At 48.9% G+C, this 12,208-nt stretch overlaps 1 protein-coding gene across 3 annotated transcripts in view; it reads left to right on the top strand.

Moving 5' to 3' along the window:
- Window positions 1-85: 85 nt before the first annotated feature.
- Window positions 86-12,208, top strand: part of RCBTB2 (RCC1 and BTB domain containing protein 2) — a 107,381-nt gene continuing 95,258 nt past the window's right edge. For all 3 annotated transcript variants that reach the window (XM_073580237.1, XM_073580239.1, XM_073580238.1), the window contains exon 1: window positions 86-244. The gene's annotated coding sequence lies outside the window, so the exon portion shown is untranslated. The remainder of the gene's footprint in view (window positions 245-12,208) is intronic.

Below are 12,208 nucleotides of genomic sequence, written 5' to 3' on the forward strand. Positions count from 1 at the left end.
TTGTACTGCACTCTGTATTTGATTATTACACAATGGAGAGAGCTCCGCCCCTTTTACATTCAAATGTGCGACCAAGTAAACGAAAGCGTGACGTCACTATCCGCAGCCGCTTGGTCTTCACGCTGCCAGAAGTAGGGGGCGGAGCTAGCGGCGACGTCACTGATGCCTGTGGTAGTGGGACCTGTGGGGAGCGTCATAATATCAGCTGCTGTAGGACCCCTGCGGCGCTGACCACGGACACCAGGTGGGGAGTGTGACTGCTGCTGTGCGTAGTGTGGGAGGATATGGAGTAGAAGCGCCTCTTTGTGGCTGACATACTAGTGTATATTACTGGTGAATGTGGGGCTGGTCGAGCATGCATGGCATCTGAGGGTTGGGGAGAGAGCACGCACAAGCGCGCTGCGTCTGGTGGTTGGGGAGCGAGCACGCACAAGCGCGCTGCGTCTGGCGGTTGGGGAGAGAGCACGCACAAGCGCGCTGCGTCTGGCGGTTGGGGAGCGAGCACGCTCAAGCGCGTTGCGTCTGACGGTTGGGGAGCGAGCACGCTCAAGCGCGCTGCGTCTGACGGTTGGGGAGCGAGCACGCTCAAGCGCGCTGCGTCTGGCGGTTGGGGAGCGAGCACGCTCAAGCGCGCTGCGTCTGGCGGTTGGGGAGCGAGCACGCACAAGCGCGCTGCGTCTGGCGGTTGGGGAGCGAGCACGCACAAGCGCGCTGCGTCTGGCGGTTGGGGAGCGAGCACGCACAAGCGCGCTGCGTCTGGCGGTTGGGGAGCGAGCACGCACAAGCGCGCTGCGTCTGGCGGTTGGGGAGCGAGCACGCACAAGCGCGCTGCGTCTGACGGTTGGGGAGCGAGCACGCTCAAGCGCGCTGCGTCTGACGGTTGGGGAGCGAGCACGCTCAAGCGCGCTGCGTCTGACGGTTGGGGAGCGAGCACGCTCAAGCGCGCTGCGTCTGACGGTTGGGGAGCGAGCACGCTCAAGCGCGCTGCGTCTGACGGTTGGGGAGCGAGCACGCTCAAGCGCGCTGCGTCTGACGGTTGGGGAGCGAGCACGCTCAAGCGCGCTGCGTCTGACGGTTGGGGAGCGAGCACGCTCAAGCGCGCTGCGTCTGACGGTTGGGGAGCGAGCACGCACAAGCGCGCTGCGTCTGACGGTTGGGGAGCGAGCACGCACAAGCGCGCTGCGTCTGGCGGTGGGGGAGCGAGCACGCACAAGCGCGCTGCGTCTGACGGTTGGGGAGCGAGCACGCACAAGCGCGCTGCGTCTGACGGTTGGGGAGCGAGCACGCACAAGCGCGCTGCGTCTGGCGGTGGGGGAGCGAGCAGGCACAATCGCGTGGCGTGTGACGGTGGGGGAGCGAGCACGCACAAGCGCGTGGCGTGTGACGGTGGGGGAGCGAGCACGCACAAGCGCGTGGCGTGTGACGGTGGGGGAGCGAGCACGCACAAGCGCGTGGCGTGTGACGGTGGGGGACCGAGTACGCACAAGCGCGTGGCGTATGACGGTGGGGCAGCGAGCACGCACAAGGACTGCTGTAGGACCCCTGCGGCGCTGACTACGGACACCAGGTGGGGAGTGTGACTGCTGCTGTGCGTAGTGTGGGAGGATATGGAGTAGAAGCGCCTCTTTGTGCCTAGCTGTGGCTGACATACTAGTCTATATTATTGGTGAATGTGGGGCTGGTCGAGCATGCATGGCATCTGACGGTTGGGGAGCGAGCACGCACAAGCGCGCTGCGTCTGACGGTTGGGGAGCGAGCACGCACAAGCGCGCTGCGTCTGACGGTTGGGGAGCGAGCACGCACAAGCGCGCTGCGTCTGACGGTTGGGGAGCGAGCACGCACAAGCGCGCTGCGTCTGACGGTTGGGGAGCGAGCACGCACAAGCGCGCTGCGTCTGACGGTTGGGGAGCGAGCACGCACAAGCGCGCTGCGTCTGACGGTTGGGGAGCGAGCACGCACAAGCGCGCTGCGTCTGACGGTTGGGGAGCGAGCACGCACAAGCGCGCTGCGTCTGACGGTGGGGCAGCGAGCACGCACAAGCGCGTGGCGTATGACGGTGGGGCAGCGAGCACGCACAAGCGCGTGGCGTATGACGGTGGGGCAGCGAGCACGCACAAGCGCGTGGCGTATGACGGTGGGGCAGCGAGCACGCACAAGCGCGGGGCGTATGACTGTGGAGCGACAGTGACTGCTGACCTTGAGGAAGACACAATAGGTGTCGATACGCGTGGGTCTCAATACACACACAGTCTGGCTCATATTTCAGTGTGTATCTGACCCAGTGACGACTGACTTACCAATGGTGGGGTAAGGGTATGTGCACACTCTGCGGATCAGCAGCGGTTTTGGCCCTGCTGATCCGCAGCAGTTTCTGCTGCGTTGTACAGTACTATTAAAATCAATGAAAAACAAAAACCGCTGGGCACATGCACGGAATTGCTGCAGTTTCAAATCCACAGCATGTCAATTCTTTGTGCGGAATCCGCAGCGGTTTCACACCTTCTCCATTGTACAGGTGTCAAACCGCAGGGCTCAACCACAAGCTAATCCGCAGATAAACCGCTTGTTTTTTGACCTTCTGATTTACCTGTGGATTTTGCCAAATCTGCATGGAAAAATCTGCAGCAGAATCCGCAGCATGTGCAATTAACATAAAGTATAGAGACCTAGTGCATGGCCTCCTGAGTATTTATGACTCACTATTGTTGGACTATCCATCTTTTTGCACCTTATTGATTTTGTCCTGTTGTCCCACTGGTATGAGATATTTAATGCTGTAAAATTTATATGCTATTGGATACTTTAATTAATTTGTTGTGCATCAGTATTTGAGTCTGTAAAACAGCATGCATATATTAGACACATCATTGGTTTTGTGATACATTTGCCAATAGATGAGACTGTGTGGGTTTTTTCTGAGTATTTTACTTGTATATATTTCGCTGTCCTCCCTTGTTTGTGATTTTTATTGGTTTTTAACAGTTTGTGTGTGGTGTTTACAATAAAAATTGTCATATTTTAAACTAAATTTATCAATGTGGTAATCCCAATTCTTTGATGCATTTACTTTCCTCTGGTTTGGTTGTAGTCTAAATTAATGCATCTGGTGGCGTATGACGGTGGGGGAGCGAGCAGGCACAAGCGCGTGGCGTATGACGGTGTGGGAGCGAGCAGGCACAAGCGCGTGACGTATGACGGTGGGGGAGCGAGCAGGCACAAGCGCGTGGCATATGACGGTGGGGGAGCGAGCAGGCACAAGCGCGTGGCGTATGACGGTGGGGGAGCGAGCAGGCACAAGCGCGTGGCGTATGACGGTGGGGGAGTGAGCAGGCACAAGCGCGTGGCGTATGACGGTGGGGGAGCGAGCAGGCACAAGCGCTTGGCGTATGACGGTGGGGGAGCGAGCAGGCACAAGCGCGTGGCGTATGATGGTGGGGGAGCGAGCAGGCACAAGCGCGTGGGGGACCGAGCAGGCACAAGCGCGTGGCGTATGACTGTGGGGGAGCGAGCAGGCACAAGCGCGTGGCGTATGACTGTGGGGGAGCGAGCACGCACAAGCGCGTGGCGTATGACTGTGGGGGAGCGAGCAGGCACAAGCGCGTGGCGTATGACGGTGGGGGAGCGAGTATCATTTTTCTTTTCTCTTGGCCAATTAATTAGGAGTTGTTCACTACTGTAAAATGTTGTTCTGTTCTTTTATGAGTAAAACTTCAAAATTCTTGTAACAACAATAGACTTAGTAATTTATCAGAATTACAAATTGTCTACATTCTGAATAACATTATTTGTAGCTTACTCTGATCTTTCAGTGGTGGCCAAATGTGCACCGTGCATTCAAGCTTTTTCCAATACAGCTTGTATGTGCTGCACTGAAGGTGACTGGATCGCTGGAGCCCACCGCTGGCTTCAGTGCCACTGTGCTCCTCATTTTGCTGCAGAGTCAAAGCTGCTTCCTATAGCCGCATTGGAGTGTAAACAGCTTGGGCCAGCGGCGCTGCAGGTCTGAGCTGTCAGCTAAGCAGGAGCTTGCAGAAGAAAATTGGCTAACCCTTTTAAGCTATAATGGCACCTAGTTACTGGGGTGACCGGAAAGTTGCGAATTGCAGCATCACAAAGTTTCAGATCTATGATATTTGAGGTGCAAGGTGAGGATGTTCACATGATATGTGAAAATTGCCCACAGACATGAATACCCACAGGAAAACAGTAGAGTGTTATAGGTGAGATGCTCTGCAGCACAGAAGAATGTCAGCGAAAATTGCTCACAGAAAATTACCCACAAGCTTATTAAGAACAGTTTATTAAGGAGGTCTAATAACAATAACTTCTGTTTATTAAACAATCATTGCACACCTGCAAATAATTAGCCACCTGGTGATAGTCCTGAACAGAAACAGTTTATTAATGAGGTCTAATAAGAACAATAACTCCGGTTTAGTAAACAATCACTGCACACCTGCAAATTAGCTATTCTCCTTAAGTACTTTAGGGGCTCGTCACACATAGCGAGATCGCTGATTTTGTGACGCATCAGCGATCTCGCTGTGTGTGTTGCACGCATCAGCGACTGCCAGCCCCCCGACCGGGTATCGCTGATCGTGCAGGGGTGACCTGGGCCATTTTTTGATCGTTGGTCTCCATGTGGCAGCCCTGCTGCGATGTCGCTGATCGTGCTCGAATGTCCAGGATCATTTTTTCATCGCTGGCGTCCCGCTGACCAGCATGCATCGCTGTGTTTGATGCCCTTTATCAACGATGAGCGACCTTGTTGGCGACTCAGAACTCTGCAACGTAGGCATGATTAAACTTTGTCTTTGCAACGCCCCCTAAGCTCCACTTGGTTTCCGCAACAGCGACTTACAAATACAAAGTGAAGCCAAAGAGAACTCAATAGTGCTCAGTGCTCCGGAACAAATGATGGGAGCGCAAATAAGTTCGATTTCATAATGTGGCCGCCAATCGGAGCAGAGGGGCGTTGTAAAATACATCACCCAATAAGATTAATGAGAGCGCAGCTGTGGCCACCAATCGGTGCAGAGGGGCGTGGAAAAGGTAGCGCTGAAGGACGCCTATTCAAAGTCTGAGTCGTTACAATAGACAGTGTGTGACAAGGTCCCAACGATCGACGTGGTCGTTGGTAACCGCTGATGCATCGTTATGGAGATTGGCCAGTATGACTGCTTACTAGCGATGCACAAACGATCTTAGCCAGATCGTATCGTTGTTGGGATCGTTGGTGCGTCGCTATGTGTAACGGTACCCTAATGCAGCAAGAGACTTCAGTCTAATTTTTATGTTGATATTAGATTCATATTCTGTTTTCAAACCAACATTTTTTATTTTTCTAATGAGACTGACAAAGATGAAAATACCACCCTTTAACATCAGCAAGTGCAATCACACAAGCCTTCCCAACATCCACTAAAACCTTTGCGGTGCCAGATTTGGAATCAATAGCTTCATTATTTCAAACATTCTATTATACATGTTCATGTCCTTTCTTTGTAGTAAAATGTACAAACATGGCGGATATGAGTTACCCACCTTGGCATGCCAAGTATACAGTTGGTAAAACATTGGGCACGTTATCAAAGGTGCCATCTCCATAGATAGTATCTTTGTTCAGGTCAAGCATAAAATCTCTATCTCCTAAAACCAGAATTCTGTTTCGATCATCCTTTCCTGAATCATGAAGTATCTGTTGACTATACTTTTCCAGACTGCAAAAATGTATAGTTTTTGGGTTAGGCAAATTACCATCTGTTCTATGATAGACCAGGCTTCTTGCAAGAGATTGTCTTGGCATATGGGCCAATACATCATTACTCAACACAGACAACACCTTTCCCATCACATTGCGAGGAGTAGCACTTACTGCTCTCATGTCTTCTCTCATTTGGCTTCTGGCAATGTTTGCTTCGGCTTTTTGAGGGCAGGAGTCATGACAATGTTCTGTCGGTTCTTGAACTACATTGCCATCTTTTGTTTTGAGAATTGAATGGCACTTTGAAGAGCGATGCAGTTTGGCATCTCCAAGTCACGACTGCGTTGAAAGTACGAAATGCAAGATATTCAAACTCCAAGTAAATCATAACTTTGTTGTTCCTCTAGCTTCTTGAAAACTCCACTGTTTCCACTACAAGAAGACATAGATTAACTCAAAATACACTTTTATTGAAAAGAAATAAGAAACGACATGATTGCCAATTAGAAACATTAGGGGTGGGGGAACGCTGGAAGACCCATTTGAAATAATGTCAACAAGGAAAGCCAATTGACTTCCATTGGCTCAATTGAAATACAATACAGCACAACACAGGCAGCAAAGAAAATGCAGAATGGATTTCAACAAAGGTATGTGAGCCCAGATTACTTCAGGTTTGATTCATTCATACCTATTCACAGAGGACAGATTCTGTTCTTACGAGTTGTCATTCCACTGTGCTGTAAGAGGAAGGATAAAATCAGGAGTACCGTTCTCACACCAGTTCCGGAACCACCGGGGCTGTCGCCAATGTTGCAGGGGGAAGACTTTCGGACAAAGACCAACCCTTGCATGTGACTGCGGCAGGCGGAGCTGCGTTAAAAAGTGCTGCATGCGGCAATTGGGGAAGAGTCCAGGTGGGAAAGCTAAGTGGATGGTCAGGTGCCGTGTCGGTTGTGAGAGCAGAGTACCCTGTGAAAGCAGGGCGACTTGACTCCTCTCCTGCGTATCGTTCCACTGCAGAAGGACTACCTACTGACGGTTCCCCCGCTATCCTTCGTGCCGGGAGGTGGCTCAGATTGGACGCCAGAGACTGTAATGTGTGCGCGGCGCAGTAATCAACAAGTGACTAGGCCAGAGCCTGTTAATCAAGTACCCGTATACAGCGCGGAGTGAAGCCTTGCTCCAGTAGTTCTCTGTTCTGAACTGAGCAAAGTGTTTGACATTTGGGCGTGTGGAAGCTCCCCTCATTCATCAAGGGCTCTCCCCCTGCCCCGTGGATTGGAACCGCCTTCCCTGCTGAAATTGGAAACCTTCAAGACATCATGTGCCGCTGTTTTCGGTGCCATCGGTGGAGAACCTAGACGCTGCAATCAAGACTACAGACTGATAAGTTTTTCTGCCTTTTACTTATTGAACTATTGTTCGCCCCTGTCCTATCCCTACTGAATTCCTAGTTCTAACCAAATCCCTATCTCACCCCTGTCTCCCATCACTCCCTGCACGGAGTATACTTGTTAATAAAGCTGTTAACTCTTGACCTTGATCTCGATACCCGTGGGTAGAACACCATTCAGACAACACAGGGTGAGGGGAACGCACATTGTTAAGACTATTGGTTAGCCAGCAAAAGAAAGCACAGAGTTGTAACAACTGTGGCCGCAGGGATCAAGGCCACGACAAGGCACTGGGGTAGAGATGCCTGCTTCTGCTGAATCTACGTCCTCACTGAAGACTTAGATCCAGATGACATGCATCGTGTTGCAGAGATCTGTCGGGTCCCTGCACTGCGATACATGGTGTCGGCGCAGTGGCTGTGCACCGACGTCGGAGGTGCAGCCACAGGGAGCTGAGCATGACAATGGCGCACACTCCGATGTCAGTTGTTGGGCTGTGAGGTGGCTACAAAAGACACCGGGCAACGTGGGAGCAGAGGAAAGGTGTTAGGCGTCGGATTTCTGCGTTTACTCTGCAGGGATCCAGACCCTCACATTCTGCAGTCTCCTGCTGTTTATCTACTGCAGAGGAGATTGCCTTGCAGCAAATCTTTCCTGAGGCTAAGTCCTTCTGCCCTCCTACTGAGCATGCTCATGGGACGATCTCCCATTGGAGATCGGGAGTCATGTGCTTAGGTCCTGCTCCAGATCTCATTGGTCCATCTCAGAGATCTGGAGGCTTGCAGAGGGTCCTGGCTGCTATAAAAGGCGCGCATGGCTGTTCCGCCATGCGCTAGTATAGACTTACTTGCTGCTGTGTGTATGAGGACGGATGTATGATTCTGGTGAATGACTCATTATGAAACCCCTTCCCTCTGATATTACGTATGTGGTTAGGGACTGAGTTAGAATCAGCGCCAGCGCTCCTCTGCTGCAACATCCACAGCTGCTAGCGTCCGACATCGCGCTTGCATCATAGCTTTGACGTTTGGCGGCAGTGTCCACGCCGCTCTGCAGTAGCAGCTCTCCTTAGCGTCCATAGCTGCGACGCCGCACACACGGTAGGTCTAGACGGACGTAGTGCCGTCGTCTTGGGCTACTCCTGTGACCGGATACCATGTGTGTATTTATACTGAGTACTGTGACCTCAACAGGCTCAGTCTGTGTATTTGTGTTTATTTGGCATCTCTGTGACTTAACAGATTGCTCTGCGCAACTGGGTGACGTTTAACCCTGTGCATATTACCGCCATGTTGCTCCTGCCACCACTTAGCAGCGGTTATATCACCTACTGCACGGTGGACCCCGAGCGGCGAACGCACTTTATTATTTTTATTTAGTGCGTTCCGCCGTTCCTAACAAAGGTGAGTAGAATGTTTTTAATTATGCATTAGGGGCAGAACAGGGACACACACACTAGGATTGGGGACCATGTCGACCAGGAAGGGGGCTTATATACCAGGATGGGGACCATATATACCAGGATGCGGACATATTCACCACGATGATGGGCATATATACCAGGATGGGGGACATTACTATGTAATGAAGGGGGAGGGGGGCAATTCATAAGTCTTTATAGAATTTAGACAGGGCCTGTACATCTGACCAACGTGTGTGTGTGTGTGGGGGGGTCAAGTCCAAATTTTGTACTGGAGCCCATTGGACTCAAGTTACACCACTGAAAAAACATATCATAAATTCTCAGCAAGAACACAAGGTGGTACAAGTGGCAGAATTTCACCTTTCTGCTGTGCCTTCTGGGCTTCCAGGACCAACTACCTCTGCCAGCAGCACCCTGCTTTTGGTGGGCCCCCACTGAGATTCTGATATATTAGATGTGACCTGCAGTCCCATGTAACTTCACAGATAATACAGTGATACTTTTGTGAGTACTGATAGCAGTGATGGCTCCTCTGGATCACACTGCTGCTGGTTCTGCATGTGCTGCTGTTTTGGGCTGGTGGGAGGAGTAAGGCAGAATCAGTGAGTTGAGAGCAGACTATATTGATCTATTGCTGATAATGACAGACTGCTACAAACCACAGATTTTTGCAGTTTTGCAATAGATCAACTGTAAATCACATGTTAATCACATATCATGTGAACATCCTCACCTTGCACCTCAAATATCATAGATCTGAAACTTTGTGATGCTGAAATGGGCAAATTTCCGTGTGGGCAATTTTCAGGGAACCAGTTACTGGATAGATTCTAAAAAGCTATTGAAACGCTCATGATGTCTCCATTAAATGATTGCTTGCAAATGATGGCAATGGCTTTAAAATGGAAAAAATATGTATATATATTTTTCATTTTTTTTTTTTTTTAATGTTTGACATCTTGGGATAGAATAGTGCACTCCTTTTCTGTGGTATACTCACTAGCCAAATGGAGGTCCAAGAAGAACACATATATTATGTACATTGGCAACTTTCCTGGCATGTACACTAAACGAATGTGCAGTGAAAATGTCATGTAAACAGGACCTTTATTATTCAGGGCTTTAAAGGGGGTTGTCCACTACTACTACAACTCCTTCTCGATCTGAACATTTGGCGACAATAAAATAAAAGCACTTATACTCCCCTCCTGTGCCGGCACTGTAGGCACTTTTGTTCCCGGATCTCTCATGCTGCTGTTATGACCAGGGCTGTGGAATCGGTAAGCCAAACCTCCGACTCCTCAATTTCCCTAACTCTGACTCCCAAGCAATAATCACTACTGAGCCTGTACATAAAGTCAGGGCTGTGGAGTCGGTGCTCATTTTGGTGGAGTTGGAGTCGGTATAAAATGGACCGACTCCGACTCCTAAAATATATAATAAATTGGGTACAGTAGTTCAATGCAGAATGTGCTGAATATTTTTTCATAGGAATTTGGGAAAGTTATGAAATGTCCTATAAATGACTGTTCTATTCCTGATCTAAGGCTACATTCACACACAGCATTTTTCCTGCGTTTTTTGAGGATACGTTTTTCAGCTGCAAAAGCAGATCAGCTTTTTAAATAAACCGCATCACCTGAAAAGTTTTTGAGCTCATAGATAATGTTTTCAATAGCAAAAGCAGATTAGAAATCTGCTCTGTCCATCCATTTATCCATATGTCTATCCATATCTTATCTGTACCAAAAAGAATGAAAGCCGGGTAGCACACAGACTAACATTCCCTTTTTTTTTTTTTTTTTTCTTTATAGCATCAGTCAGGTAACCTCATAGCTGCCCAAAGGGACGCCCAGGACAGGCATTGCTCGTCTTCAGTAACACATCAACTGATAGTTGGAATAAATAGGCTGCATTCACCACCACATGTTCTTAAGGTGCAGGCTTTGTGCAGTATGAGGTTCTGCTGCTCCCCAGGTTTGATCCTGGCTACGCCAATGGTGTAAATGTAGCCTGAGGATCTAGGGTTTGTGTTAGCTGAGATAAGTCATAGTGTGTGTGTGTATATGTGTATGTATATATGTATGTGTATATATATATATATATATATATATATATATATATATATATATATTAGTACAGACCAAAAGTTTGGACACACCTTCTCATTCAAAGAGTTTTCTTTATTTTTATGGCTATGAAAATTGTAGATTCACTCTGAAGGCATCAAAACTATGAATTAACACATGTTGAATTATATAATTAACAAAGTGTGAAACAATTGAAAATACTATGTCTTATATTCTAGGTTCTTCAAAGTAGCTACCTTTTGCTTTGATTACTGCTTTGCAGACTCTTAGTATTCTCTTGATGAGCTTCAAGAGATAGTCACCGGAAATAGATTTCACTTCACAGGTGTGCCCCGTCAGGTTTAAGAAGTGGGATTTCTTGCCTTATAAATGAGGTTGGGACCATCAGTTGTGTTGTGCAGAAGTCTGGTGGATACACAGGTGATAGTCCTACTGAATAGACTGTTAGCTGCTTTTGTCTTGCCATAATAAAAAAATTCTAAGTAAAGAAAAACGAGTGGCCATCATTACTTTAAGAAATGAAGGTCAGTCAGTCCGAAAAATTGGGAAAACTTTGAAAGTGTCCCTAAGTGCAGTGGCATAAACCATCAAGCATTACAAAGAAACTGGCTCACATGAGGACCTCCCCAGGAAAGGAAGACCAAGAGTCACCTCTGCTGCGGAGGATAAGTTCATCCAAGTCACCAGCCTCAGAAATCTCAGGTTAATCGCAGCTCAGATTAGAGATCAGGTCAGTGCCACACAGAGTTCTAGCAGCAGACACATCTCTACAACAACTTTTAAGAGGAGACTTTGTTCAGAAGGCCTTCATGGTAAAATAGCTGCTAGGAAACCACTGCTAAGGACATGCAACAAGCAGAAGAGACTTGTTGGGGCTAAAGAACACAAGGAATGGACATTAGACCAGTGGAAATCTGTGCTTTGGTCTGATGAGTCCAAATTTGAGATCTTTGGTTCCAACCACCGTGTCTTTATGCGACGCAGAAAAGATGAACTGATGGACTCTACATGCCTGGTTCCCACCGTGAAGCATGGAGGAGGAGGAGGTGTGATGGTGTGGGGGTGGTTTGTTGGTGACAGTGTTGGGGATTTATTCAAAATTGAAGGCATACTGAACCAGCATAGCTACCACAGCATCTTGCAGCGGCATGCTATTCCATCCGGTTTGCGTTTAGTTGGACCATCGTTTATTTTTCAACAGGACAATGACCCCAAACACATCTCAAGGCTGTGTAAGGGCTATTTGACCAAGAAGGAGAGTGATGGGGTGCTACGCCAGATGACCTGGCCTCCAGTCACCAGACCTGAACCCAATCGAGATGGTTTGGGGTGAGCTGGACCGCAGAGTGAAGGCAAAAGGGCCAACAAGTGCTAAGCATCTCTGGAAACTCCTTCAAGACTGTTGAAGACCATTTTCGGTGACTACTTCTTGAAGCTCATCACGAGAATGCCAAGAGTCTGCAAAGCAGTAATCAAAGCAAAAAGTGGCTACTTTGAAGAACCTAGAATATAAGACATATTTCAGTTGTTTCACACTTTTTTGTTAATTATATAATTCCACATGTGTGGATTCATAGTTTTGATGCCTTCAGAG

The sequence above is a fragment of the Dendrobates tinctorius genome, unplaced genomic scaffold, assembly GCF_039654945.1.
Source record: "Dendrobates tinctorius isolate UK_male_01 unplaced genomic scaffold, ASM3965494v1 ptg000064l, whole genome shotgun sequence".
Taxonomy (NCBI): domain Eukaryota; kingdom Metazoa; phylum Chordata; class Amphibia; order Anura; family Dendrobatidae; genus Dendrobates; species Dendrobates tinctorius.